The sequence below is a fragment of the Rosa chinensis genome, chromosome 5 (genome assembly GCF_002994745.2).
Source record: "Rosa chinensis cultivar Old Blush chromosome 5, RchiOBHm-V2, whole genome shotgun sequence".
Classification (NCBI taxonomy): Eukaryota; Viridiplantae; Streptophyta; class Magnoliopsida; order Rosales; family Rosaceae; genus Rosa; species Rosa chinensis.
Window position 1 is genome coordinate 52574013 of NC_037092.1, and position 26169 is coordinate 52600181.

Sequence of the window (26169 nt, forward strand, 5' to 3'; positions counted from 1 at the left end):
AAACGGTATTTTCAATAATGGATTTTTGAGTGATGATTGCTGTCGAGATCTTGTAAGTTGGGTAAACCATGCCACGATACCTCCTCAACACGTCCCTTGCGGCACGTCATCCTAGTGCAAACAAAGCTCAAACTTTGGCAAAGGGCGAAAAAATTTGGACGGAGTGCGTTGCCATCGACAATTCAGACAAACACGAGACCAAGCCCGTAAAGGAATGCTTGGAAAAGTTCCCCCCTACCTGCGGAGAGCAAATAGAGAAAAGCATTTATCAAGGTACGGTTGTGACTGATGCTTGTTGTCGTGATCTTGTCTCATGGGGAAAATCATGCCACGATATCATCGCAGAGCGAATCACGATGTACGTCATCCCAGTGTCAACAAAGCACAGGCTTTGGCAAGTAGCGGAAAAGTTTGGAATCTATGTGCCGCGATCTCACGTTCACCTGCTTCTTTTCCATTGAATTAGAAAAATTAAATTGGTTACTGGACATGATATGATATGACATACGCGATATTTTTTTATTATATGATAAATTTTATTCTTCATTTTAGAAAATGGCTCTACTGTTTGTGTTTAAATTATTACATTTTGCATTTTCACAATACATGCGCATCGAAGAACACAATACACCTATATAATTAAGCGCCCAATTTGCACATCGGTCTCGAATGCCTATTTTCTAGTAATGTTTATAAAAGGCCCGTGTAAGCTGTCCGACGGATGTTAGATTTGGAGATATTGTAATACAACATGTGTAAACTTCAGTGCTCAATTTTATTAGTCGGCGTGTACGTGAATAAGCGGCAAGTCTTATTCCTCAAAATGCTGTACAACTTTAAAGTTTATTGGTTGCAATAGCAAATGGAAGATGTTGCTGACAATAACATCTAAAGCTTCACTTCTAAAATAAAATGATAATGATAATTGCTAAGATTAAAGTGAGTGCATGCCGAAATTAAAGATTTTTTAATAATTACGTACACTCTCGACAAATTGTTTTCCTAATTAATAAACACCATCAAGAATGCGTCAATCTGAAATATTTATAACTGTTCATACCACCTGCATAATACTCAAATAATACCACGCACGAAAACAAGACTTATTCCAAATAATCACTAGCGGGACCCACTGGAACCACCACGACGTGACCGGTCAAGCTGGCCCAGCCCCGGCGTGGACATATTCACGGAGGAGCATGCCTCTCCTACATCTGAATTGAATAGGACTCAACGTCCTCCAGCGCTTATATAAAGCCAAAAATCTTCTACAACAGATAAGATCTCTGATCTAATTCTTCTCTCGACATTATCAACCACTACTGACTTAAGCGTCGAAGAGTTTTAGGCCGGCAAACCCGGTTTCTCTCTGAGTGCTTTTGTTGTGTTGGACAGATTGCGAGAAGAGAAGGAAAGGAGAGAAGACAGGTCCGTGATTCCAGACCCCGACAGTAGTTTTACTCGTCGTAGGCCCCGGAAACAATAACTGTTCTAAATTTTTTTATAGCAACCGCCAGTTTCAAACATCGTGGCTGATGCAATTAAGACATTCGATAGAACGTTAAAGTTAAGTTACACATGTAACTCTCGCCTCATGCTTTGCAAAGTTTCATTAAAGTCGTACTTACACCAATCAAGTGCACCCATTACTCACTAACTATTGGCGCAATAACTCTTTATCATTATTTTCTTAATGACTGTGCAGCGTTATATAACATTTACATTAATTAGTTATTACATAGACATGAGGAGATCACTCGTTACCCAAAAAGAAAATCACTGCTTTATTTAAGTGCATTCTTTAATCACTCCTCAAATCAATCACATGAGGAGCCCTAGTTCTTTTCATCTACAAAAAGTTACTTCTGCTTCAACTAAAATGTACAAGGTCAGAGCTAAAAAAAAAAAAAAAAATACTGAGTAGGATATTTTCTCCAAAGAACTTAAGAAGAGTCAATTTTTTCTTGTTGACAATATCACAGTAATTTATTATTTGTTTTACCGGAAATCATTGAATTTATTAAGAAGGATAAAATTACACGTGATGAATTTAGAAGTGGTAAATTAATTTTCCAAACGCAAAGATTCGGGGTGACAAATGGGCTAATCCGGCCAGTCGGTCCGTTCGTGCTTTGCGCCGTGCTTGAACAAGCCCGTTTAATTTTTGGTCCACAGTTATTTCCTAAACATATTTTGATTGTGGAATTGTCTAGAATTTTGAGAATTTAAACGATCTGATGCATAAATAGTGTAATATATAATGACCACTTGTTGAATACTTATCTGCATTTAAACTTGATAATTTAGCGGTAAATCATTTAAACATAATCGAGCTATCGAAACACGTACGCACTGTTTAAATGTAACTCTCTTATTTAAAGCCGATAGGCAATTAAACACGTTACTTCTTTTAAAGAGCGCATAAGCGTTTACACAGTTAGTTCATTTGAGTCTTAAATGCGGTTATGTTTTCTCCCTTATAAATATACTATCACATGAAACTAAACTCCAACAAAGCGATCATTACCAGAAAACACATTCGTGAGTAATCACATAACATTGCAAAGGGAGTTATGGCCGGACCAAGCAGGTGCCATCTTTTGGTGATTTTTCTCTTGCAGGTGACATTAAATGCTTTTGCAACCCCAACACTGGAGGGGCCAGCAAATGTTAAAGACTGTGAAAGACAGTTCACCGAAAAGTGCGGGATCGAAGTAGGAAACGGTATTTTCAATAATGGATTTTTGAGTGATGATTGCTGTCGAGATCTTGTAAAGTTGGGTAAACCATGCCACGATACCTTCCTCAACACGTCCCTTGCGGCACGTCATCCTAGTGCAAACAAGCTCAAACTTTGGCAAAGGGCGAAAAAATTTGGACGGAGTGCGTTGCCATCGACAATTCAGACAAACACGAGACCAAGCCCGTAAAGGAATGCTTGGAAAGTTCCCCCCTACCTGCGGAGAGCAAATAGAGAAAAGCATTTATCAAGGTACGGTTGTGACTGATGCTTGTTGTCGTGATCTTGTCTCATGGGGAAAATCATGCCACGATATCATCGCAGAGCGAAATCACGATGTACGTCATCCCAGTGTCAACAAAGCACAGGCTTTGGCAAGTAGCGGAAAAGTTTGGAATCTATGTGCCGCGATCTCACGTTCACCTGCTTCTTTTCCATTGAATTAGAAAATTAAATTGGTTACTGGACATGATATGATATGACATACGCGATATTTTTTTATTATATGATAAATTTTATTCTTCATTTTAGAAAATGGCTCTACTGTTTGTGTTTAAATTATTACATTTTGCATTTTCACAATACATGCGCATCGAAGAACACAATACACCTATATAATTAAGCGCCCAATTTGCACATCGGTCTCGAATGCCTATTTTCTAGTAATGTTTATAAAAGGCCCGTGTAAGCTGTCCGACGGATGTTAGATTTGGAGATATTGTAATACAACATGTGTAAACTTCAGTGCTCAATTTTATTAGTCGGCGTGTACGTGAATAAGCGGCAAGTCTTATTCCTCAAAATGCTGTACAACTTTAAAGTTTATTGGTTGCAATAGCAAATGGAAGATGTTTGCTGACAATAACATCTAAAGCTTCACTTCTAAAATAAAATGATAATGATAATTGCTAAGATTAAAGTGAGTGCATGCCGAAATTAAAGATTTTTTTAATAATTACGTACACTCTCGACAAATTGTTTTCCTAATTAATAAACACCATCAAGAATGCGTCAATCTGAAATATTTATAACTGTTCATACCACCTGCATAATACTCAATAATACCACGCACGAAAACAAGACTTATTTCCAAATAATCACTAGCGGGACCCACTGGAACCACCACGACGTGACCGGTCAAGCTGGCCCAGCCCCGGCGTGGACATATTCACGGAGGAGCATGCCTCTCCTACATCTGAATTGAATAGGACTCAACGTCCTCCAGCGCTTATATAAAGCCAAAAATCTTCTACAACAGATAAGATCTCTGATCTAATTCTTCTCTCGACATTATCAACCACTACTGACTTAAGCGTCGAAGAGTTTTAGGCCGGCAAACCCGGTTTCTCTCTGAGTGCTTTTGTTGTGTTGGACAGATTGCGAGAAGAGAAGGAAAGGAGAGAAGACAGGTCCGTGATTCCAGACCCCGACAGTAGTTTTACTCGTCGTAGGCCCCGGAAACAATAACTGTTCTAAATTTTTTTATAGCAACCGCCAGTTTCAAACATCGTGGCTGATGCAATTAAGACATTCGATAGAACGTTAAAGTTAAGTTACACATGTAACTCTCGCCTCATGCTTTGCAAAGTTTCATTAAAGTCGTACTTACACCAATCAAGTGCACCCATTACTCACTAACTATTGGCGCAATAACTCTTTATCATTATTTTCTTAATGACTGTGCAGCGTTATATAACATTTTACATTAATTAGTTATTACATAGACATGAGGAGATCACTCGTTACCCAAAAAGAAAATCACTGCTTTATTTTAAGTGCATTCTTTAATCACTCCTCAAATCAATCACATGAGGAGCCCTAGTTCTTTTTCATCTACAAAAAGTTACTTCTGCTTCAACTAAAATGTACAAGGTCAGAGCTAAAAAAAAAAAAAAAATACTGAGTAGGATATTTTTCTCCAAAAGAACTTAAGAAGAGTCAATTTTTTCTTGTTGACAATATCACAGTAATTTATTATTTGTTTTACCGGAAATCATTGAATTTATTAAGAAGGATAAAATTACACGTGATGAATTTAGAAGTGGTAAATTAATTTTCCAAAACGCAAAGATTCGGGGTGACAAATGGGCTAATCCGGCCAGTCGGTCCGTTCGTGCTTTGCGCCGTGCTTGAACAAGCCCGTTTAATTTTTGGTCCACAGTTATTTCCTAAACATATTTTGATTGTGGAATTGTCTAGAATTTTGAGAATTTAAACGATCTGATGCATAAATAGTGTAATATATAATGACCACTTGTTGAATACTTATCTGCATTTAAAACTTGATAATTTAGCGGTAAATCATTTAAACATAATCGAGCTATCGAAACACGTACGCACTGTTTAAATGTAACTCTCTTATTTAAAGCCGATAGGCAATTAAACACGTTACTTCTTTTAAAGAGCGCATAAGCGTTTACACAGTTAGTTCATTTGAGTCTTAAATGCGGTTATGTTTTCTCCCTTATAAATATACTATCACATGAAACTAAACTCCAACAAAGCGATCATTACCAGAAAACACATTCGTGAGTAATCACATAACATTGCAAAGGGAGTTATGGCCGGACCAAGCAGGTGCCATCTTTTGGTGATTTTTCTCTTGCAGGTGACATTAAATGCTTTTGCAACCCCAACACTGGAGGGGCCAGCAAATGTTAAAGACTGTGAAAGACAGTTCACCGAAAAGTGCGGGATCGAAGTAGGAAACGGTATTTTCAATAATGGATTTTTGAGTGATGATTGCTGTCGAGATCTTGTAAAGTTGGGTAAACCATGCCACGATACCTTCCTCAACACGTCCCTTGCGGCACGTCATCCTAGTGCAAACAAAGCTCAAACTTTGGCAAAGGGCGAAAAAATTTGGACGGAGTGCGTTGCCATCGACAATTCAGACAAACACGAGACCAAGCCCGTAAAGGAATGCTTGGAAAAGTTCCCCCTACCTGCGGAGAGCAAATAGAGAAAAGCATTTATCAAGGTACGGTTGTGACTGATGCTTGTTGTCGTGATCTTGTCTCATGGGGAAAATCATGCCACGATATCATCGCAGAGCGAAATCACGATGTACGTCATCCCAGTGTCAACAAAGCACAGGCTTTGGCAAGTAGCGGAAAAGTTTGGAATCTATGTGCCGCGATCTCACGTTCACCTGCTTCTTTTCCATTGAATTAGAAAAATTAAATTGGTTACTGGACATGATATGATATGACATACGCGATATTTTTTTATTATATGATAAATTTTATTCTTCATTTTAGAAAATGGCTCTACTGTTTGTGTTTAAATTATTACATTTTGCATTTTCACAATACATGCGCATCGAAGAACACAATACACCTATATAATTAAGCGCCCAATTTGCACATCGGTCTCGAATGCCTATTTTCTAGTAATGTTTATAAAAGGCCCGTGTAAGCTGTCCGACGGATGTTAGATTTGGAGATATTGTAATACAACATGTGTAAACTTCAGTGCTCAATTTTATTAGTCGGCGTGTACGTGAATAAGCGGCAAGTCTTATTCCTCAAAATGCTGTACAACTTTAAAGTTTATTGGTTGCAATAGCAAATGGAAGATGTTTGCTGACAATAACATCTAAAGCTTCACTTCTAAAATAAAATGATAATGATAATTGCTAAGATTAAAGTGAGTGCATGCCGAAATTAAAGATTTTTTTAATAATTACGTACACTCTCGACAAATTGTTTTCCTAATTAATAAACACCATCAAGAATGCGTCAATCTGAAATATTTATAACTGTTCATACCACCTGCATAATACTCAAATAATACCACGCACGAAAACAAGACTTATTTCCAAATAATCACTAGCGGGACCCACTGGAACCACCACGACGTGACCGGTCAAGCTGGCCCAGCCCCGGCGTGGACATATTCACGGAGGAGCATGCCTCTCCTACATCTGAATTGAATAGGACTCAACGTCCTCCAGCGCTTATATAAAGCCAAAAATCTTCTACAACAGATAAGATCTCTGATCTAATTCTTCTCTCGACATTATCAACCACTACTGACTTAAGCGTCGAAGAGTTTTAGGCCGGCAAACCCGGTTTCTCTCTGAGTGCTTTTGTTGTGTTGGACAGATTGCGAGAAGAGAAGGAAAGGAGAGAAGACAGGTCCGTGATTCCAGACCCCGACAGTAGTTTTACTCGTCGTAGGCCCCGGAAACAATAACTGTTCTAAATTTTTTTTATAGCAACCGCCAGTTTCAAACATCGTGGCTGATGCAATTAAGACATTCGATAGAACGTTAAAGTTAAGTTACACATGTAACTCTCGCCTCATGCTTTGCAAAGTTTCATTAAAGTCGTACTTACACCAATCAAGTGCACCCATTACTCACTAACTATTGGCGCAATAACTCTTTATCATTATTTTCTTAATGACTGTGCAGCGTTATATAACATTTTACATTAATTAGTTATTACATAGACATGAGGAGATCACTCGTTACCCAAAAAGAAAATCACTGCTTTATTTTAAGTGCATTCTTTAATCACTCCTCAAATCAATCACATGAGGAGCCCTAGTTCTTTTTCATCTACAAAAAGTTACTTCTGCTTCAACTAAAATGTACAAGGTCAGAGCTAAAAAAAAAAAAAAAAATACTGAGTAGGATATTTTTCTCCAAAAGAACTTAAGAAGAGTCAATTTTTTCTTGTTGACAATATCACAGTAATTTATTATTTGTTTTACCGGAAATCATTGAATTTATTAAGAAGGATAAAATTACACGTGATGAATTTAGAAGTGGTAAATTAATTTTCCAAAACGCAAAGATTCGGGGTGACAAATGGGCTAATCCGGCCAGTCGGTCCGTTCGTGCTTTGCGCCGTGCTTGAACAAGCCCGTTTAATTTTTGGTCCACAGTTATTTCCTAAACATATTTTGATTGTGGAATTGTCTAGAATTTTGAGAATTTAAACGATCTGATGCATAAATAGTGTAATATATAATGACCACTTGTTGAATACTTATCTGCATTTAAAACTTGATAATTTAGCGGTAAATCATTTAAACATAATCGAGCTATCGAAACACGTACGCACTGTTTAAATGTAACTCTCTTATTTAAAGCCGATAGGCAATTAAACACGTTACTTCTTTTAAAGAGCGCATAAGCGTTTACACAGTTAGTTCATTTGAGTCTTAAATGCGGTTATGTTTTCTCCCTTATAAATATACTATCACATGAAACTAAACTCCAACAAAGCGATCATTACCAGAAAACACATTCGTGAGTAATCACATAACATTGCAAAGGGAGTTATGGCCGGACCAAGCAGGTGCCATCTTTTGGTGATTTTTCTCTTGCAGGTGACATTAAATGCTTTTGCAACCCCAACACTGGAGGGGCCAGCAAATGTTAAAGACTGTGAAAGACAGTTCACCGAAAAGTGCGGGATCGAAGTAGGAAACGGTATTTTCAATAATGGATTTTTGAGTGATGATTGCTGTCGAGATCTTGTAAAGTTGGGTAAACCATGCCACGATACCTTCCTCAACACGTCCCTTGCGGCACGTCATCCTAGTGCAAACAAAGCTCAAACTTTGGCAAAGGGCGAAAAAATTTGGACGGAGTGCGTTGCCATCGACAATTCAGACAAACACGAGACCAAGCCCGTAAAGGAATGCTTGGAAAAGTTCCCCCCTACCTGCGGAGAGCAAATAGAGAAAAGCATTTATCAAGGTACGGTTGTGACTGATGCTTGTTGTCGTGATCTTGTCTCATGGGGAAAATCATGCCACGATATCATCGCAGAGCGAAATCACGATGTACGTCATCCCAGTGTCAACAAAGCACAGGCTTTGGCAAGTAGCGGAAAAGTTTGGAATCTATGTGCCGCGATCTCACGTTCACCTGCTTCTTTTCCATTGAATTAGAAAAATTAAATTGGTTACTGGACATGATATGATATGACATACGCGATATTTTTTTATTATATGATAAATTTTATTCTTCATTTTAGAAAATGGCTCTACTGTTTGTGTTTAAATTATTACATTTTGCATTTTCACAATACATGCGCATCGAAGAACACAATACACCTATATAATTAAGCGCCCAATTTGCACATCGGTCTCGAATGCCTATTTTCTAGTAATGTTTATAAAAGGCCCGTGTAAGCTGTCCGACGGATGTTAGATTTGGAGATATTGTAATACAACATGTGTAAACTTCAGTGCTCAATTTTATTAGTCGGCGTGTACGTGAATAAGCGGCAAGTCTTATTCCTCAAAATGCTGTACAACTTTAAAGTTTATTGGTTGCAATAGCAAATGGAAGATGTTTGCTGACAATAACATCTAAAGCTTCACTTCTAAAATAAAATGATAATGATAATTGCTAAGATTAAAGTGAGTGCATGCCGAAATTAAAGATTTTTTTAATAATTACGTACACTCTCGACAAATTGTTTTCCTAATTAATAAACACCATCAAGAATGCGTCAATCTGAAATATTTATAACTGTTCATACCACCTGCATAATACTCAAATAATACCACGCACGAAAACAAGACTTATTTCCAAATAATCACTAGCGGGACCCACTGGAACCACCACGACGTGACCGGTCAAGCTGGCCCAGCCCCGGCGTGGACATATTCACGGAGGAGCATGCCTCTCCTACATCTGAATTGAATAGGACTCAACGTCCTCCAGCGCTTATATAAAGCCAAAAATCTTCTACAACAGATAAGATCTCTGATCTAATTCTTCTCTCGACATTATCAACCACTACTGACTTAAGCGTCGAAGAGTTTTAGGCTGGCAAACCCGGTTTCTCTCTGAGTGCTTTTGTTGTGTTGGACAGATTGCGAGAAGAGAAGGAAAGGAGAGAAGACAGGTTCGTGATTCCAGACCCCGACAGTAGTTTTACTCGTCGTAGGCCCCGGAAACAATAACTGTTCTAAATTTTTTTTATAGCAACCGCCAGTTTCAAACATCGTGGCTGATGCAATTAAGACATTCGATAGAACGTTAAAGTTAAGTTACACATGTAACTCTCGCCTCATGCTTTGCAAAGTTTCATTAAAGTCGTACTTACACCAATCAAGTGCACCCATTACTCACTAACTATTGGCGCAATAACTCTTTATCATTATTTTCTTAATGACTGTGCAGCGTTATATAACATTTTACATTAATTAGTTATTACATAGACATGAGGAGATCACTCGTTACCCAAAAAGAAAATCACTGCTATGTCATGTTGATGACAAGGTTTCCGGTGGGAAGGAAATGAGTGTGATCCTTGTGACTCACCGTTGTGCATCAAGGGATTTTTCAAACATTATCTAAGGAGGTTTTGTTTGATGGGGAATTTGTGTAATGAGATGCTAGGTTGAGAATCTGAGGATGTAGTTTAGTCACGAGTTGACCTATGTAAGCATGAGATGGAAGAGTGAAGCAGATGGCTGTAGGTGTGAGATGTATGCTTATCGTTTTTTAGGTTGGGGTGACTTGAGAAATGTGTTTTGCTTTGTGGTTTTGAGTTACTCATACGGGCTTGCAAAAGCTTACCGGGTTTGTTATGTGGCAATCCGGTACACCATTCCAACGGTGTAGGGGTTATTTCTGCAGGTCAGGTTGATCGTGGCTGATGCTGAGGTAGCGTGCTTGCAGCTTAACGGTAATAAGTCAATTTTGTGACCTTACCGTTATAGAGACTTCTGTTTGTAGTGAGCTCTGAGGAGTATTTACGTTTTATTTTGTTGTTGTCAATTTAATTCGTAAACTTGTGCGTTGTGTGACTCTGTGGGGCGAGTCAATATAGAATTTGTGGGTTCAGGGCATCAATATGTACTTGGGTTAAAAGGGAATAAGTTTCTAAGTATTTTGTATTGATGGCTGAACATTTCACGCATATATAATTATGGGGTTATATATCGATTTATTGTGTATAAAATCAGGGGCGTGACAGTTTGGTATCAGAGCGTAAGGTACATATTTGGTGATAATCAGTACTACCCGAGTGATGGCCCGTCTGCAGCGGATCCCCATCTGATGCTCTTCAGTATTGATATAATCACTGGGTATGTAGGAGTGCTAGTTGTGAGTTAGAGTGTAGAATTGTCAGAGCATTGGTTTGCTCTGTTGGTGAAGTTGTGAACCTAGGTGTTGGTTCTTTGAGTTGCAGTCATTGAGGAATGGGAACCTCTGGATTGAACTCTGGTGGGGTGATAAGGATTGTTTTCGGGGAAAACTGTATCTTTTCATACGAGCTTAGTTGTTAGATTGTTGAAGTCATGTTGTTTGACTTATGCTTGCGTTTGGAGATTTTGCAAGTATTAATCAAGTGTGTTTTGCTCCTTGGGTGATGGATTCGCAAGGAGACAGAGCTAGGGGTCGAAGTAAACCCAGAGGCAGAGGTAGAGCCCGAGGTAGGGGCAGGATTCTTCCTCCAGTTCAGGAGATGTTTGAGAATGATGTCGAGGCATCGAATGTGGAGCTGCCTTTTCCATTTGTTATGGAGGTTGTCAATGTTGTGGATGCCACTCGTTTGTCGACGTTGGCTAAGGAGATTTGAGGCTGGGAGCAATTCATCTCGTTTGTCCAAGGGACTAAAAGTGTGAGGGATTATGAGGGTGAGTTTTGGAAGAGGTGTAGGACTCATCAACAGGCGCCAGCTAGAGGGGTAGCTGCACCTGTTAGGGCTGCACCTGTAGGGTAGGTGGCACCCGTGAGATGTTTCAATTGAGGTAAGATGGGCCATACTGCCAGGGGTTGCATGAGGCCGAAGGATTTATGTGTTGTGTGTCCAGGTTGGACCGATGTGTTGTGTGTCTAGATTGGACTGATTTATTGTTGGTACATCATGGGGGTTAGTGGGGAGCTATCTGATGCTCATGAGTACGTGTTTTAAAAGAGAGTTTCGGGGATTCTTTCTTTTAAATGTCCTGGGAGGACTTGCGAATCATATTCTATTTGTTAGGTTAACGATAGATGTGATTGAGGTGTGTGTTGGTGTGTTATGTTGTGTTGGGTTTTCCTTGTTGTCTAAAGTTAGACTTTGAGTGTGGTTTGTGGGGTGAGGCATCTTTCATTGTTGTGGTAGTAGAGGCCACTTTGATTTTGATTTCAATGACAGGTGATGATGTGTGTGCGGGTCAGGCGGGGCCAGACCTTAGCTTGATTTTGTGTTTCCAGGTGGGTAGACACTTATTAAGATGTGATGCATAGGTTCGAGGTGAGTTGAAATGAAGGTTTCATTTTCAATTCTTGTAATGCAAGGTTTGCATTATTGACAATATGATGCAGATACTGTTGTGATAACAGGATTTTGAACTCTTTTGTGATCTGTGTGTAGTGCTGCAGTCACAGAGTCTTTGTTGGATAGTGTACGAGGATGAGATCCATGAAATGATTGGGTTACCACTTAGCGGTGTGGTAAAGATTCCTAGTGCAGTGATACTAGGTAGCGTACCTGTATTTGTTGTTGATCTAGGTATGTTGTACGGTGAGACAAGAACAGGTTGTTGAGGAATGAGAATTGGATGTGGGGATGATTTATCCGTACTTGTTGGAGTAGTACGTTTAAATTTCGGGACGAAATTTCTTTAAGGGGGGTAGAATGTGATGCCCCAGAAATTCGTATTTATTTTCCGAAATTTAAATTATGGATATCGGACGGTTTCGTGGCTCGTGGACGGAGCGGAAGTGTTTCGGACGAATTAATTATTTGGAAAGTATGACTTTAGGGGGGGTTCAAGGTTGACTTTTGATACGTTGGGATTCTTCAAAAACTTCCTTCACGAAAGTTGTAGAGCGCGTCGATACGAGTTCGTGGATATGTGGAATGCGGAAATCGGAGTTCGTATGAGAAAATTATGAGCGATTGAAAATTTGGAAAATTCTATAAATATGAGAAAAGTCCGAAAATTGCAGAGAAGGACAGAATTTTCAGAAAACCGAATCTGAGCCCTTTTCTCTCCCGAGCCCAGATTCCGCCCTCTCTAGTTTTTCGGCCATATCTTCCTCATCCAGCCACCGATTGACGTGAAACAAAGTGGGTTTTTCTCGTCTCGACCCCCTTTACGAGTTTGTAGAAGAAATCGAAGTGAAATACGAGCTGTAGGAGGCGCTACATGGCCGAGAAGAGAACCTCATCGGGGACGAAATCGCCTCCATCGGTTCTTCTTTTTCCGGCCACCTTTGCTGGTGTTGCTTGAGGGATTTTGAAGCCCATAGGACGTTGATGCTTCTCCCAAAGCGGCTTGGGACGATTTCACTTGTGGAGGACGAATCAAAGCTTTGAAATTCTAGGGTTCATCGAATTTCAGATGTTGCGAGGTAAATTCCGGCCAAACGGCTATGATTTAGACTTTGTGTTAGTTATGAAAGTTTAAATTGGAGTTGAGATGAAGAACTTTGGTGTTGGGAGTTTTGTCAAATTCCGACTTTGGTCCGGCGGCGGTGCCGCCACTGTGGTGGTGTTTTCCGGCGGCTTCCGGCCACCTCAGGGATAGTTTCTGTTCCTGAGTTCGATCTACTCGTCGATACGAGCATTTCGATATAATGTTTGTAATTTTTGGAGATCGTATGAGCATGTTGTGATTTTTACGGTTTTGGATCGTTCGATGTTTCGATCCGTGAGGATTCGAGCGTCCGATCGACTTGTGGTTTTGGCATATCGATCGTAGATGTATTCTGGAGACATTGGGTGGTCTCAGATGTGGTTTCACCTCAATTGGCGTCACTTAGGGGATTTTAGTTCAAAACAGGGGTTTCGGACTTAAATCGTTTGTGAATTGTTACTAAGTGGAAACCGATTGTGATTAGGTACTTGACGAAGTATTCTTGGACGATCGTTTTGTGGATTGGCTGCTTTGTTCTGTATTGAAGACGCAGCAGGAGTTTCGAGGTGAGTAATCTCACGATGTTCATTCACGAACGGGTTTACCATATTGTCTTGGAGTTATGAGATTAACTGTGACTATAGTTGGTATTAGTGGCTTTTCTGTGTGGATGGATGACTATGTGTGTATATATATATATTATGGGATGTATATATATACATATATATTCATGTATTAGTGGCTTCGTGATGAATCTTTGTGATGATTGTCATGTAAAGCTTGTGTAGAAATATCTGTGTAGCTTATGTAGGGATGTTTGTGTGATGATTGCTATCTATGTGATGACTAGCAATGAATCTATGTGATGATCGCTATCTATGTGATGACCGACGAAATCTGTGTGATGAATATGTGCGATGATTGCTATCTGTGTGATGACTAGCAATGAATCTATGTGATGATCGCTATCTATGTGATGACCGGCGATATCTGTGTGATGATTAGTTAGATAATCGCTATCTGTGTGATGATCAGTAGGATGACTAGCGATATCTGTGTGAAGATTTGTTGGATGATCGCTATCTATGTGATGATCAGCGATATCTGTGTGATGATCAGTAGGATGATGGCAATCTGTGTGATGATCGATGAAATCTGTGTGATGATCAGTGTGATGACAGCTCGGTAGCGGAGTTGAATTGTTATTAAGTTAACAAAGATCGAGAGGACTGCTGTGATGGTCGGGGTTACCTACAGACGTCTGAGTGTAGGATTACTATGATTTGAATTGCTTGACTTAGTGTGACCTCCTGAACTAAATTATACGCAGGGGTTACCATGACTTGTTTTGCTTGTTTTGAAATGTGATTGCCTTGTTTTCTTCTTGATTTGATTGATTGATGGTTTGATTTATCTTGAAAACCATAGTGGTGACGATTGTGCTCTGTGTGAGGATAGGAAGGTGATTCATTGTTTTCACCTTGATGTCATGTTGATGACAAGGTTTCCGGTGGGAAGGAAATGAGTGTGATCCTTGTGACTCACCGTTGTGCGTCAAGGGATTTTTCAAACATTATCTAAGGAGGTTTTGTTTGATGGGGAATTTGTGTAATGAGATGCTAGGTTGAGAATCTGAGCATGTAGTTTAGTCACGAGTTGACCTATGTAAGCATGAGATGGAAGAGTGAAGCAGATGGCTGTAGGTGTGAGATGTATGCTTATCGTTTTTTAGGTTGGGGTGACTTGAGAAATGTGTTTTGCTTTGTGGTTTTGAGTTACTCATACGGGCTTGCAAAATCTTACCGGGTTTGTTGTGTGGCAACCCGGTACACCATTCCAACGGTGTAGGGGTTATTTCTGCAGGTCAGGTTGATCGTGGCTGATGCTGAGGTAGCGTGCTTGCAGCTTAACGGTAATAAGTCAATTTTGTGACCTTACCGTTATAGAGACTTCCGTTTGTAGTGAGCTCTGAGGAGTATTTACGCTTTATTTTGTTGTTTTCAATTTAATTCGTAAACTTGTGCGTTGTGTGACTCTGTGGGGCGAGTCAATATAGAATTTGTGGGATCAGGGCATCAATATGTACTTGGGTTAAAAGGGAATAAGTTTCTAAGTATTTTGTATTGATGGCTGAACATTTCACGCATATATAATTATGGGGTTATATATCGATTTATTGTGTATAAAATCAGGGGCGTGACACACTCCTCAAATCAATAACATGAGGAGCCCTAATTCTTTTTCATCTACAAAAAGTTACTTCTGCTTCAACTAAAATGTACAAGGTCAGAGCTAAAAAAAAAAAAAAAAATACTGAGTAGGATATTTTTCTCCAAAAGAACTTAAGAAGAGTCAATTTTTTCTTGTTGACAATATCACAGTAATTTATTATTTGTTTTACCGGAAATCATTGAATTTATTAAGAAGGATAAAATTACACATGATGAATTTAGAAGTGGTAAATTAATTTTCCAAAACGCAAAGATTCGGGGTGACAAATGGGCTAATCCGGCCAGTCGGTCCGTTCGTGCTTTGCGCCGTGCTTGAACAAGCCCGTTTAATTTTGGTCCACAGTTATTTCCTAAACATATTTTGATTGTGGAATTGTCTAGAATTTTGAGAATTTAAACGATCTGATGCATAAATAGTGTAATATATAATGACCACTTGTTGAATACTTATCTGCATTTAAAACTTGATAATTTAGCGGTAAATCATTTAAACATAATCGAGCTATCGAAACACGTACGCACTGTTTAAATGTAACTCTCTTATTTAAAGCCGATAGGCAATTAAACACGTTACTTCTTTTAAAGAGCGCATAAGCGTTTGCACAGTTAGTTCATTTGAGTCTTAAATGCGGTTATGTTTTCTCCCTTATAAATATACTATCACATGAAACTAAACTCCAACAAAGCGATCATTACCAGAAAACACATTCGTGAGTAATCACATAACATTGCAAAGGGAGTTATGGCCGGACCAAGCAGGTGCCATCTTTTGGTGATTTTTCTCTTGCAGGTGACATTAAATGCTTTTGCAACCCTAACACTGGAGGGGCCAGCAAATGTTAAAGACTGTGAAAGACAGTTCACCGAAAAGTGCGGGATCGAAGTAGGAAACGGTATTTTCAATAATGGATTTTTGAGTGATGATTGCTGTCGAGATCTTGTAAAGTTGGGTAAACCATGCCACGATACCTTCCTCAACACGTCCCTTGCGGCACGTCATCCTAGTGCAAACAAAGCTCAAACTTTGGCAAAGGGCGAAAAAATTTGGACGGAGTGCGTTGCCATCGACAATTCAGACAAACACGAGACCAAGCCCGTAAAGGAATGCTTGGAAAAGTTCCCCCCTACCTGCGGCGAGCAAATAGAGAAAAGCATTTATCAAGGTACGGTTGTGACTGATGCCTGTTGTCGTGATCTTGTCTCATGGGGAAAATCATGCCACGATATCATCGCAGAGCGAAATCACGATGTACGTCATCCCAGTGTCAACAAAGCACAGGCTTTGGCAAGTAGCAGAAAAGTTTGGAATCTATGTGCCGCGATCTCACGTTCACCTGCTTCTTTTCCATTGAATTAGAAAAATTAAATTGGTTACTGGACATGATATGATATGACATACGCGATATTTTTTTATTATATGATAAATTTTATTCTTCATTTTAGAAAATGGCTCTACTGTTTGTGTTTAAATTATTACATTTTGCATTTTCACAATACACCTATATAATTAAGCGCCCAATTTGCACATCGGTCTCGAATGCCTATTTTCTAGTAATGTTTATAAAAGGCCCGTGTAAGCTGTCCGACGGATGTTAGATTTGGAGATATTGTAATACAACATGTGTAAGCTTCAGTGCTCAATTTTATTAGTCGGCGTGTACGTGAATAAGCGGCAAGTCTTATTCCTCAAAATGCTGTACAACTTTAAAGTTTATTGGTTGCAATAGCAAATGGAAGATGTTTGCTGACAATAACATCTAAAGCTTCACTTCTAAAATAAAATGATAATGATAATTGCTAAGATTAAAGACCATCAAGAATGCGTCAATCTAAAATATTTATAACTGTTCATACCACCTGCATAATACTCAAATAATACCATGCAAGAAAACAAGATTTATTTCCAAATAATCACTAGCGGGACCCACTGGAACCACCACGACGTGACTGGTCAAGCTGGCCCAGCCCCGGCGTGGACATATTCACGGAGGAGCATGCCTCTCCTACATCTGAATTGAATAGGACTCAACGTCCTCAAGCGCTTATATAAAGCCAAAAATCTTCTACAACAGATAAGATCTCTGATCTAATTCTTCTCTCGACATTATCAACCACTACTGACTTAAGCGTCGAAGACTTTTAGGCCGGCAAACCCAGTTTCTCTCTGAGTGCTTTTGTTGTGTTGGACAGATTGCGAGAAGAGAAGGAAAGGAGACAAGACAGGTTCGTGATTCCAGACCCCGACAGTAGTTTTACTCGTCGTAGGCCCCGGAAACAATAACTGTTCTAAATTTTTTTATAGCAACCGCCAATTTCAAACATCGTGGCTGATGCAATTAAGACATTCGATAGAACGTTAAAGTTAAGTTACACATGTAACTCTCGCCTCATGCTTTGCAAAGTTTCATTAAAGTCGTACTTACACCAATCACGTGCACGCATTACTCACTTACTATTGGCGCAATAACTCTTTATCATTATTTTCTTAATGACTGTGCAGCGTTATATAACATTTTACTGTGATGCCCCGGAAATTCGTATTTATTTTCCGAGGAATTTCCGGAATCTAATTTATGGTTGTTGGACGGTTTCGTGGCTCGTGGATGGAGCGGAAGTATTTCGGACGAAATTCTATTTGAAAAGTGTGACTTTAGGGGGGGGCTCAAGGTTGACTTTTTATTCGTTGGGATTCTCCGAAAACTTCCTTCACGAAAGTTGTAGAGCGCGTCGATACGAGTTCGTGGATATGTGGAACGCGAGAATCGGAGTTCGTATGAGGAAGTTATAGCTATGGAAAGAAGTTTCCATTTTAGTATATATAGGAAAAATCAGAAAAATATATTCATTTTCCTCATTTCCATTTCCGGAAGATATTTTCCTCTCTCTCTTCTCTCTCGTCCGCGCCTTTTGAGTCGAAGAATTTCGACTGACCCGACCCGAACCCGGCATTCCGACCCGACTTTTCCGGCCAACTGCGGCGGTCTCCGGCCGTGAAACTTGGCCAGCAGGGTCGCCTCCTCCGTCTGGTTGTCTCTGTGGTGCTCTCTAGCGCCGATTCATCTCCACGGCGGCGCTGCAAGGTGGTGCAGCCTTGTGTTTTCGGACCCGGCCGGAAAACACAACTCCGGCGACCTCATGACTTCAGGCTTCTTGGGTTGAGTTCAGAACAAGCTCGCTGATCGATCCATGGTGGTTGTTTTGATCGGTTGACGTGGAAATCGGTTCAACTCAGTTGGGATTACTGTTCACGGCTTGTGAGGTAGTTTTCGATCCCTTAAGCTTGTTTTCTGACTTCGAGCTAGTTATGAGAATTCACAAGCATGCTTAGATGAAGAACTTTGATGTTGGGAGTTTTGTGAAATAATGTGTTTTGGCCGGCGGCGGTGCACCACCGTCTGTGGTGGCGTTCCGGCGGTGTTCCGGCCACTTAAGGAACTGTTTTTGGTATTATATATGTTCTACTCGTTGATACGAGCGTTTCGATATATAATATGCAAATTTTGGAGTTCGTATGGAATTGTTATGATTTTTGCAGTTTCATACCGATCGATTATTCTGTCCGTGTGGATTTGAGCGTCCGATCGACTTGTGGTTTGGTCACATCGATCGTGGACGTATTCCGGAGACTTTGGGAGGTCTCGGATGTGGTTTTGCCTCGATTGGCGCCACTTTGGGGATTTTAGTTCAAAATAGGGGTTTCGAACTTTAATCAAATGTGAATCGTTCCTGATTTGAGATCATTGGTGATTAGGTGCTTTTAAAGGTGAATTGGACGAGTTGTTGGTGATAGCGTTAGTTCGGTTCTGTATAGAAGACGCAGCGGGATTCTGAGGTGAGTAATCTCACGAAGTTCATATCACGAACGGGCTTACCTTTATCGTTTTGAGAGTTATTTAGTTAACTACAAACTATAGTTGGTATTAGTAGGCATTCCTGAGCGGATGACTACGTATATATATATTTACGTGAAATATATGTGTTTTGGTGGTTTGTGGATTTTGAAACAATATGCATGAAATGATGCTTTTTATTGTTTTGGGTTGTGGCTTTTGGAAAACAAATGATTGTGGAAATGTTGATTTCGATTTGTTTTGAAAAGCGTTGAGACTTGTGTATTTGAGGAACATTTTAGTTCGCGGGTGGTTTATTCAAATATGGGTTTTTACCGGGAGTAATTGATAGGGATCAATTACGGGGAATCTTTCATTTTAGATTCGTGTAACATTTTGGGTCCACTGTGACTCCTTTAATGTTTTGGTATTTATACCGCGGGTCCAAAGACTTACGAGTTGAGGATCGTGGGTGGGAAAATCGGGACTTCACGCCTTTGGCCGGGTTAGTGAATACGATCAGTTAGAGCTCTAGTCTGTCCGCCGCGTTTGTTTATTCATTTAAACGTGTGAGTTTATCTCGTGATTTGAGTGAGTTTATCTCGTGCTTTGTTTATTGATTTAAACGTGATTTGAGTGAGTTTATCTCGTGCTTTGTTTCTTGATTGAAACGCGTTTGTTTATTCATTTAAACGTGTGAGTTTATCTCGTGATTTGAGTGAGTTTATCTCGTGCTTTGTTTATTCATTTAAACGTGATTTGAGTGAGTTTATCTCGTGCTTTGTTTCTTGATTGAAACGCGTTTGTTTATTCATTTAAACGTGTGAGTTTATCTCGTGATTTGAGTGAGTTTATCTCGTGCTTTGTTTATTGATTTAAACGTGATTTGAGTGAGTTTATCTCGTGCTTTGTTTCTTGATTGAAACGCGTTTGTTTATTCATTTAAACGTGTGAGTTTATCTCGTGATTTGAGTGAGTTTATCTCGTGCTTTGTTTATTGATTTAAACGTGATTTGAGTGAGTTTAACTCGTGCTTTGTTTCTTGATTGAAACGCATTTGTTTATTCATTTAAACGTGTGAGTTTATCTCGTAATTTGAGTGAGTTTATCTCGTGCTTGTTTATTGATTTAAACGTGATTTGAGTGAGTTTATCTCGTGCTTTGTTTATTGATTTAAACGTGATTCGTGTGAGTTATTCTCGTGATTGGTGTGAGTTGTGTGTGGTTTGAGTTACTCATGCGGGCTTGCAAAAGCTTACCGGGTTTGTTGTGTGGCAACCCGGTGCACCATTCAAACGGTGTAGGGGTTAATCCTACAGGTCAGGAGAATCGGGGTTGAAGTTGGGGTTGCATACTTGCAGCTAAACGGTAGGAAGCAAATTTTGTGACTTTACCGTTATTTGGACTTCCGTTGTAGTGAGCTCTGAGGAGCATTTACGTTTTATCTTGTTGTTGACAATTTAATTCGTAAGCTTGTGTAATATATAACTCTATGGAGCGAGTGTATATTAACTTTGAGGGTTCAGGGCATCAATATGTGTGTAAGTTAAGGGGAAAAAGATTTCAGGTATTTGTATTGATGACTGAACGTTCACGCATGTATAATTATGGGATTATATATATCGATTTTCATGTGTGTAAAATCTGGGGCGTGACATTTACATTAATTAGTTATTACATAGACATGAGGAGATCACTCGTTACCCAAAAAGAAAATCACTGCTTTATTTTAAGTGCATTCTTTAATCACTCCTCAAATCAATCACATGAGGAGCCCTAATTTTTTTTCATCTACAAAAAGTTACTTCTGCTTCAACTAAAATGTACAAGGTCAGAGCTAAAAAAAAAAAAAAAAAATACTGAGTATGATATTTTTCTCCAAAAGAACTTAAGAAGAGTCAATTTTTTCTTGTTGACAATATCACAGTAATTTATTATTTGTTTTACCGGAAATCATTGAATTTATTAAGAAGGATAAAATTACACATGATGAATTTAGAAGTGGTAAATTAATTTTCCAAAACGCAAAGATTCGGGGTGACAAATGGGCTAATCCGGCCAGTCGGTCCGTTCGTGCTTTGCGCCGTGCTTGAACAAGCCCGTTTAATTTTTGGTCCATAGTTATTTCCTAAACATATTTTGATTGTGGAATTGTCTAGAATTTTGAGAATTTAAACGATCTGATGCATAAATAGTGTAATATATAATGACCACTTGTTGAATACTTATCTGCATTTAAAACTTGATAATTTAGCGGTAAATCATTTAAACATAATCGAGCTATCGAAACACGTACGCACTGTTTAAATGTAACTCTCTTATTTAAAGCCGATAGGCAATTAAACACGTTACTTCTTTTAAAGAGCGCATAAGCGTTTACACAGTTAGTTCATTTGAGTCTTAAATGCGGTTATGTTTTCTCCCTTATAAATATACTATCACATGAAACATCGTGGCTGATGCAATTAAGACATTCGATAGAATGTTAAAGTTAAGTTACACATGTAACTCTCGCCTCATGCTTTGCAAAGTTTCATTAAAGTCGTACTTATGTCATGCCCCTGATTTTACACACATGAAAATCGATATATAATCCCATAATTACATATGCGTGAATGTTCAGCCATCAATACAAAATACTTAGAAACTTTTTCCCTTTTAACCCAAGTACATATTGATGTCCTGAACCCACTATATCAATATAGACCCGCTCCATAGAGTCATATATTACAATGCTTACGAATTAATGTCATGAGTTATCAATAACCAATTCCCATTACCCCATGAATTACTTATATGACAGACAGATTAGAGCTCTAACTGAAAACGTAACCACTCGTCCGGCCAAAGATGTGATTACCTGATATTCTGCCCAAGGTCATAGACCTTCGATCCTCAGGCCGCACTGTCCCTTGGAGCAAAACATTAAAGGAGTCGCACTGGACCCAAAATGTTACACAAATCTCAACGTTTTTGAAGACAATTGAAATCAACATTTCCATAATCATTGTTTTCCAAAAAAGCCATAACACAAAACAATAAAAAGCATCATTTCATGCATATTGTTTTCATACCCAAATCTCAACGCTTTTCAAAACAAATCGAAATCAATCATTTCCACAAATAATTTGTTTTCCAAAAGTCACAACCCAAAACAATAAAAAGCATCATTTCATGCATATTGTTTTCATAAATCCACAAACCACCAAAACATATATATTTCACGAAAATATATATATATATATATATATATGTAGTCATCCGCTCAGGAATGCCTACTAATACCAACTATAGTTTGTAGTTACTAAATAACTCTCAAAACGATAAGGTAAGCCCGTTCTTGAATGAACTTCGTGAGATTACTCACCTTGAAACTCCCGCTGCGTCTTCTATACAGAACCGAACTAACACTCTCACCAACAACTTGTCCAATTCACCTTTTAGAAGCACCTATTCACCAATGATCTCAAATCAGTAACGATTCACATTTGATTTAAGTTCGAAACCCCTGTTTTGAACTAAAATCCCCAAAGTGGTGCCAATCGAGGCAAAACCACATCCGAGACCTCCCAAAGTCTCCGGAATACGTCCATGATCGATGTGACCAAACCACAAGTCGATCGGACGCTCGAATCCTCACAGATAGAATAAATCGATCGGTATGAAACTGCAAAAATCATAACAATTCCATACGAACTCCAAAATTTGCAAATTATATATCGAAACGCTCGTATCAACGAGTAGAACATATATAATACCAAAAACAGTTCCTTAAGTGGCCAGAACACTGCCAGAATGCCGCCACAGGAGGTGGCGCACTGCCGCCGGCCAAAGAAGCCACGCTATAAAATCAAGTAACCATCCATTAACAAGTACCTTCGAATCCAAAATATAAAACGATCCAACCCATGAAGGCACAGCTCCCAACCACAAGTGTAAGTCAACGTTATGACTAAATCAACCGCAACACTACATCAGAAGATACAATTCTATCCCCTACGTAAACAAGAGTTAAATCTAAAGGTCCTCATTCCTCAAAAGACTATAGCTCCTAGAATCTACCTTAAGCTCCTACACTTTGTTCACTGAGCCAACACAATAACACTACCCTGAAAACTCACATTCCAACGCTCATTGCATACCCAATGACTATATCAATACCGAAGAGCATTAGATGGGGATCCGCTGCAGACGGGCCATCACTCGAGGAGTATTGATTGTCACCAAATATGCACCTTACGCTCTGATACCAAACTGTCACGCCCCTGATTTTATGTAATGTCCCGTATCTTAATTTACCCGTTTACTAGTCATTTGGACGGTAAACGACAACTATTTTCACTTTTACTATCGTTTCGGTACTTTTAGTGGTTCTAAAAGTTGACTTTTTGTTCGGGTCAATATTTGAGAAAATTTCCTTCATGAAAATTGTAGAGGACGTTAAACCGAGCGCATGCATATGTGGTACGTAAAAATCAGAGTTTGTATGTGAAAAGTTATAGCCTAAATACTAAAGTTACTGTTCACGGTAACTTTCTATATATCCAGGGTAAGTTTCCATTTCGGGAAACCTACCCCCCCCCCCGAGATTTTCTCTCTGCTTCCCTCTTCCCCCGCGTCGCTCACCTTTCTTCTTTTTCTGATTTCTTCACCGTCCGGCGTCCGATTGACGTGATTCCAGTTGTCCTTGGACCGTCTCTTCCTCCTCTATACGATGGTATCAGTGGGTATCGGTGATTTGGCCGGAAAACCCCGAATTTATGCAATCATTGTTACTGTAGCAATTTGCTTCTCCGGCGAAATTCTCCAGTTTTCGACTATCTCCGGCGGTGAAATTGTTCCATTAGGAGCTCCTCGAGTCACTGATCATCTTCCCTCAAGACTTCTAGCTGAAATTTCCACGTTTGGAAGGTGAATTTGAAGGATTTCCAAATTGGTGGGTTTGGAGATTTCAGGGTTTGTGTTCATCGGCAAAATTGGAGCACTTCAAGGTATTTTCTCACTTGGTCACAGTTATGAAAAATGCTTAGAATGTTGAGATGATTATGTGGTTGAAATTTGGTGGCCGGAGGAGGAGTTGGCCGCGCATGAACAATGTCACTCGTGAACAGTGCTGTGCGTGAACAGTGATGGCGTTTAAACAGTAACTTAAATTCTATTTTTTTTTAGCCAGTTAAATCCTATAATTTTTGTAGAGGTTGAATATGTAAATTTGGTTGAAATTGGAGAAGTTTTTAATCGATTATGAATCTCTGGAAATTTAGGATTTCGATTATCGATTTACGAGAATCCGACCGTTGGATATCTCTCGGTTCTGACTCGGAACCTTAAAGATAATGAATTGGTATTAGTGGTAGAATGTGGGTTGAATCCGAGAAGAATTGGAGAGATGATTTATGAGGATTCGATTTTGAGAATCGTATTTAATTAGAATAGTTATTCACGGAATATATTTGTGTACAGGGCGACGTACTGAGCTATTGCTCGACTAAGGAACTCGTACGCGTGAACGCCTAAATTATATTACTGTGAGTGGACTTTTGTTTTTAAATAAATGATGCATGCATTTATTTATTAAAGTATGCTCTACTTAATTATCATATTACATTTCGAGCATATGATTTAATTTCAGAGATTGATTTCGCTTTATCTCATGTAATTGCTTTCAATAGTGATTTGTTTCCGAAGTTGGTTATGATTTATAATCCTATTTGACGAATTATTTATTTCCGATGTAATTTCCGGAATCATACTATTTATATTGGTCGATTTGAGATTTTTAAGAGATTTTCGAAATGAGATTTCGATGGAGTTAGTCTTCATATTTATCGACTTTCGGTTTTGGCATTGGGAATGCCTTGATGATGATCTTGGAATTGGTTTTGTTTCGATTTATGGAGATTATGTTTTATTATTATTTCTCTCCTATTTATTTTTAAACTTGAGATTATCTTGGCGTGTGGGACACGTCGTTGGAAATTCATTTGAGAGAGTTGGGGAAGTTTTATGGATTTATGTGGTTTTCGGATTTCTTTTGCCATACTTTGGGTGATTATTTATCATGCTAGCATTGATACGTCCGTCTTTGTGGCGTGGTGATGGGATCACCGAAGCCCGTCCACCTTTGTGGCGCTGGTTACTGTCTTTGTGACAGTAATGCTGAAGCCCAGTATCCTAATCGCTACACTTAGTGGCGTGTGGGTATATAACGGGAGTATATAGGAGTACTTTAGCCTGGGAGGCTATCACCCGAGAGCCTGGGAGGCTCATTCGTATGGCTGCTATCTTCTTCCCCTACTTTTATATTATTACTTGACTAGCGGGGCTAGTCCGATTTCTCTTAACCAGCGGGGCTGGTATGTTTTTCACGAGTTTTTGAGTTTAAAGAAATAAGTTTTATAAACGTTGCATGCATCGAAGTTTTATAAATTTAAATAAGTGGGAAAAGTATTTAAGATTGCTTCATTTAAATCATCTTATTTATTTATTTTTGTCCACTCACACTTACGTGTTTTTCAATACTTTTCCCCTGGGCCCTTCGGTTTCAAATGCCCAGTTTGCTGGCGAAATTAGTTGAGGTCGGGCGTACATGGAGTTGAGGCATAGTCAACAGCATGGCTTCCGCGGTTTCCTTTGAATTAGGTTTTCCTTGTTTACCATTTTTATTAGAATTGCTCTGATTACCTGTGGGATTAATGTTACTGAGTTGAGATTTGTGTAATGTGAATTGGAAGATGTTGTGATTTGGGGAGCAGGGTGGCTCCAAGAGAATAAGGATGGGTAATTTAGAAGTGTAAATTTCATTTCTCCAGGTTTTGGGTAGTCCATTTTAGGGGAAGTTCTGCCAAATTTTTTGAAGAATTTCTTCTAAGGTGGACCCCGCAGGGTCCTGTCATTTTACACACATGAAAATCGATATATAATCGATATATTACATATGCGTGAATGTTTAGCCATCAATACAAAATACCTAGAAACTTTTTCCCTTTTAACCCAAGTACACATTGATGTCTTGAACCCACTATATCAATATAGACCCGCTCCA